This window comes from Montipora foliosa, chromosome 8 (assembly GCF_036669935.1).
Source record: "Montipora foliosa isolate CH-2021 chromosome 8, ASM3666993v2, whole genome shotgun sequence".
Classification (NCBI taxonomy): Eukaryota; Metazoa; Cnidaria; class Anthozoa; order Scleractinia; family Acroporidae; genus Montipora; species Montipora foliosa.
In genome coordinates this window covers 33,549,113-33,554,955 of record NC_090876.1, presented here as the reverse complement: position 1 = coordinate 33,554,955, position 5,843 = coordinate 33,549,113, and the positions used below count along the sequence as shown (strand labels likewise).

Below are 5,843 nucleotides of genomic sequence, written 5' to 3'. Positions count from 1 at the left end.
CTGTGGCTGTTATCACAACTTGGTCATATTTGAAGCATATGGAAACAGGAATTCTCGCTAGCTTACATTAGCTTCAACAGCCTCCACGTAATCCATTTCATTGTCTTCCATAAAACAACGTAATGTTTTCATAACCTTCTTGTGCACTGGATCAGTTCTCATGTTGTGGTACCACCTTAGATATTGTGAATGTGAGTATCATAGCCTTTTGCGGCAAACAGGTAGCAGACCGTTAGAGGCTTGAATTTGAGCATCATCCTTTGACAAGCCCTGACATAGATTTTCTTCTACCTCTTCTGTCCAGGTTGAATTCAGGTAATTGATAACTTCTTCTCTTGGTTTATCCCAGGGGATAACTTCATCATATTTTATGTCAGTATTGCTTTCATCAGTTTCTCCCTCCTCCGCCTTCTCCTTCTCATCCTCCTCATCATCATCGTCATCACCATCTTTATTCTTGCGGTAATATTTTTCATTTCCTTGTTCCATATTTTCTTCGTCATTTGAAAAACTGGTCATTCCTTCTTTGTCATCAAAGCGTTTAGAGCAACGGACTGCTTCATGTCGCTCTCATTAAAATCGTTCTTTTTAATTTATAAGGTTGAGACACAGAGAACGTTTTTTCTCGAAGTTGCTTGGAGTTACTTGGAGTTACTCAGAGTTGCTCGGAGCTGCACATTGCACCTCAACATGGACCTACATGGACCTACTCAAACATGAATGCATCATACCAAAGAAACATCAAATACCTCGCCCCGCCTCAGCGCTGGAGGAACGAATTGCATTTTTCCATGCCAGCTGCAGGATTAATCTTGTTTACAATAATAACACAATTTACTCTTTTATAAACATTATTTACATTTCGCTCTTCTTTTTTATGTTGTATCGTTCGTTTGTTTAAAGAGAACTATTTCTTGCAAATGTAGCAAACAGGATCTTATCTAAGTATTACGTAAAGCAATTTGAGCCGAAACGATCAGCTTGTAATAAGTTGGTTTTGTTTAATTTAATAAAGCATTTGAAGTGCATGGTTTGTTTCTTTGCTTATCTGCATCAAAGAAAAAGTTGACTAGAACTTGACTAAAAAAGAAACAATCACAGATGTGTGTAAGATCGCTTCATCCAAAACAAACTTATCGCCAAACAGAAATAACCGTTTGTGTGTACAAGAACATACAGCGCGGTGACTGGGCTGGCGCACTAGACTCCAAAAGGTGCCCTCGACCTTAAGAGCTTCTGCCTGCATGTCTGCAAAAATCAGCCATTTAATTTCGATTATCTTTTTTCCTTCCAAGTTATGGTTAAAAGAGACTCTGAAGTTAATTGTCACCGAAAAGACTTGCCGTTAATAAGAAATTTTTATGTGATTGTTTTAGGACCGATCAGATAGTGGTCCGACAGCGGTTATAAATTTCTTGGAAGAAGTCTTGAAAATTACGGACAATAGAGCCGCTGCGAAAACTCTTTATTTACTTAACAACACATCTCTTGCCGGTCAATCAAAATGCAAAATTGCATCTTTTTCGTCCAAACTGCAATGTTAAGTTTATCTCCTTTGTTCAACTCGTTCAACGAACGTATCACGTCTGTAGCCTGTAGTAATGAAGCGCTAATTAAATCAATGTATAAGCAAGCTTTGTAATTCCATTCAGTAGTACTATAACCCAGCGGGCTAGACTCTGGATCGGGCGGTCCCGGTTACTAGGGCGTTGACATGTCGTCCCGGGAAGGGAATTTTCTTTGACAGTGCCTCTGCCCAGATGTATAAATAGGCACCAGTGATTACTATCCTGTCCAGGAAAGAAGAGCAGTAACCAATTTAAGCTCCAGCAGGTACGAGCGGGCACTAGGCCTTGTGACGACTTACCTTATCACATACAGCATGCATAATGGCCCTCCAGGGCGATTATCACCTAGGTTGCTTCTTATTACCAAAACCAGAGTTAAGGGTCAGAAAGTCAGTGTGAGTCCACCATAAAGACTTACTTTTTCGTGTGATCTACAGCTACGGGTGCCATAAAAAACCCCAAGTCCTTAAGGGCTGCAAAAGACTCTGCCATCTTCACTACCACATCACTTACAACGAACAACAACAAAATTCCCACATTTTGATTATTTATAAGATACATAGTCTCATGGGAAATTAAAGCACTGAAACAATACCCCTAATTACTAAAGAAGTGTGAATAGTTTTAATAGCCACATCAAAAACTTTCATCTGTTCCTCGGTGTCTGGAAACCCCGGTCAAACACTCGCACTCGTTTTTGATTTATTACATAAAGAGTTTTCGCAGCGGCTCTATTGTCCGTAATTTTCAAGACTTCTTCCAAGAAATTTATAACCGCTGTGGGACCACTATCTGATCGGTCCTAAAACAATCACACAAAAATTTCTTATTAACGGCAAGTCTTTTCGGTGACAATTAACTTCAGAGTCTCTTTTAACCATAACTTGGAAGGAAAAAAGATAATCGAAATTAAATGGCTGATTTTTGCAGACACGCAGGCAGAAGCTCTTAAGATCGAGGGCACCTTTTGGAGTCTAGTGCGCCAGCCCAGTCACCGCGCTGTATGTTCTTGTACACACAAACGGTTATTTCTGTTTGGCGATAAGTTTGTTTTGGATAAAGCGATCTTACACATATCTGTGATTGGTTTCTTTTTTAGTCAAGTTCTAGTCAACTTTTTCTTTGATGCAGATAAGCAAAGAAACAAACCATGCATTTCAAACGTTCTCTGTGTCTCAACCTTATAAATTAAAAAGAACGATTTTAATGAGAGCGACATGAAGCAGTCCGTTGCTCTAAACGCTTTGATGACCAAGAAGGAATGACCAGTTTTTCAAATGACGAAGAAAATATGGAACAAGGAAATGAAAAATATTACCGCAAGAATAAAGATGGTGATGACGATGATGATGAGGAGGATGAGAAGGAGAAGGCGGAGGAGGGAGAAACTGATGAAAGCAATACTGACATAAAATATGATGAAGTTATCCCCTGGGATAAACCAAGAGAAGAAGTTATCAATTACCTGAATTCAACCTGGACAGAAGACGTAGAAGAAAATCTATGTCAGGGTTTGTCAAAGGATGATGCTCAAATTCAAGCCTCTAACGGTCTGCTACCTGTTTGCCGCAAAAGGCTATGATACTCACATTCACAATATCTAAGGTGGTACCACAACATGAGAACTGATCCAGTGCACAAGAAGGTTATGAAAACATTACGTTGTTTTATGGAAGACAATGAAATGGATTACGTGGAGGCTGTTGAGGCTAATGTAAGCTAGCGAGAATTCCTGTTGAACACTCTGACTCTGTTTAACCTGGAAGGTTTTCCTAAGGACACCGCATTTACCGAAGACTACGACTTTACATGTGAAAAAATGAAGAGAACGTATCAGAAGCTGGAACACTTAATCAAGAAACTAAGACTCTTGACAAACCTGCCCTAGAGGATTAAAGTGTGAGTGTGCTTTACCCCACAGTGGCCGACTCAGAAATGTTCGGAGTTGCTCTGAGTTGCTTAGAGTTTCTCAGAGCTGCACGTTGCACCCTACCAGGGACCTACTCATACTTGCTCAGAGCACCTCTGTTGTTATCAGTTGCTCCCCCTACAGCATACAGGGCCCTGCTCAGATTTGGTTGGAGAAAAGGCACCTAACCAATCCCACTCGAAATGTACTAATGCACGGTCTGTTTCTTTGCTTACCTGCATCAAAGAAAAAGTTGACTCGAACTTGACTAAAAAAGAAACCAATCACGGATACGTGTAAGATCGTTATATCCAAAACAAACTTATCACCAAACAGAAATAAAGGTTTGCATGTGTAAGATCGTACAGCGCGGTGACTGGGCTGGTGCACTAGACTCCAAAAGGTGCCCTTGACGTTAAGTCTGTGGAACATAAAGGCCAGAAGTGTAAACTCCTGCGAACAAAAGACGGAACAGTTTACAAAGTCGAAAGATCCAGGCTGGAGGTTTGTAATTCACATGTTTCATTCATATGTAGCGTTCTCGAAATCCAAATTTAGAAAACTTTGAACTAGATTAACTCTCGTTTAAATGGTCTGTAGAGATTCGAAATTCTAGAACGATTGCTGCCCCTTTTCTTACAAAAATTTGGTAGCATATGCTATGCTTGATTGAAAAACGAATCAAATATTATGCAAATAAAGTCGTAAACTTTTTTTAAAGGATTATCGCTTTGCATTTGGATGGAAAACAAAAGCGCTTCTATTACAGTCAAGGAAGCGTGACCGGCTTTAAACATTCCAAAAAAAAGACAGCACTCATTTTGTTTGGGATATTTCAAACTTTTATCCGCTAAAACTTTCATTTTGTCGTGTTTTCATTGATTTTCGATGAGGTCATTTTGGCTGTTTCTGATTGGTTTTTGGTGCAGTTATCTTGTCTGTTTGTGATTGGTTTCTTGTCCCCATATTATGAATTTATCACGCTACTGACTTGATCTTTATTGTTTGATTGCTGTGCCGAACAGAGCTCTCTCTCTCTCTCTTCAACCAGGATATTCACATACCACTAAAGTGATATGCAAACACAGTACTATCTTATGCGCCACACACGCACATGCTTAATATATTTTCACAGCCGAAATTTGCACATGTCGTTGAGCTTGGGTTACATGTTCAAACTTGCCCCTAAATTATGCTCACCCTTCGCCTTCTCATCTCGTGTTCGTACGGGACTTGCATCTCATCAATCAAACCCTAATTTATGCAAAGGCATAGATGCACGTGTTGTTACACGTGTTAGTGTTAGGGTTAGGGTTATGCGGTGCGTTGTAATGCCTCAACTTGCCCTTAATTTATGCACGCCCCTTCCTTTGTCTTTTTTATTGATGATGTCATGTGATGACTACCTGTCAAATCTGGTTGGTTTTGCCTCTCGGCCAAATATTCATTTCTTGGACAATCTCTCAGCTGTGGACATTATCAGCCGATATAACAGCGGCCTGAAGGGGATTATTTACTTAATAATATACATAAAAAAGTTACTCGATTCTGATTGGCTGAGAGCAGTGCAGTTCAAGTGTAACACAGTGCAAAAAAGTGTAATACCAGCGCAAATTACACATCAAAATTCTGGATTATGATTAGCTTATAAACAACAGGGTTTGGTCATAACCAATGAAATTTTTGTTTTTAAATCAAGCGCGCCCCCTGGATGGCCCAACTTTTCCCTGATTGCGTGATACATGTACGTTTCTTTTGCTTAACCATCTCGAATTTTTTCACGTATATTTGGAATAAATAAGGACTTGCAATTTTTTTCGAAGACTACAAATTGCACTCGCCCTTTGGGCTAACCTGCAATTTTGGTGGTCTTTGAAAAAATTCACTCTTGTTTATTATTCCAAATTGCACTCGCAATCATGTGATTACCTATGCTAATAATAGAACGAGTTTCGATCGAGTGTCGTAAAACCAAAACCAAATTAATTACTCTGGCCAATGACAAAGGACAAAAGCAATCTAGTAAACTAATCAAAAGTCGAAGTAGTTACACGTAGCCGAAACATAGTGTGTCAAAATGATTGGTTTTGGTTTTACTTCTGATTGCTTAAAAAAGTGGCACGAGAACTTTGCACCAGAGTGAAGTAATGCAAAACCAAAGCAATAGCCCACTTTCGATATATTAAAATTCAGTCCTAAACAAACGGCATCATCTCGAGGCTCTGGGTAATAAACATAAGGATTTGTATGAGTTTATTCCCCAGAGCCTCGAGATGATACTTTTTGTTTAGGGCTGAATTTTAATATTTCGAAAGTGGGCTATTCGCTAATTACTTTCGACACTCAATTGGAAACCACACCATACA

General features: G+C 39.4%; 1 protein-coding gene across 1 annotated transcript in view; it reads right to left on the bottom strand.

The window, feature by feature from the left end:
• Positions 1–5,812: 5,812 nt before the first annotated feature.
• LOC138013315 (uncharacterized) overlaps positions 5,813–5,843 on the bottom strand; it is a 68,449-nt gene continuing 68,418 nt past the window's right edge. The window contains exon 7 of the mRNA XM_068860351.1: positions 5,813–5,843. This exon is cut by the window's right edge and continues 521 nt beyond it. The gene's annotated coding sequence lies outside the window, so the exon portion shown is untranslated.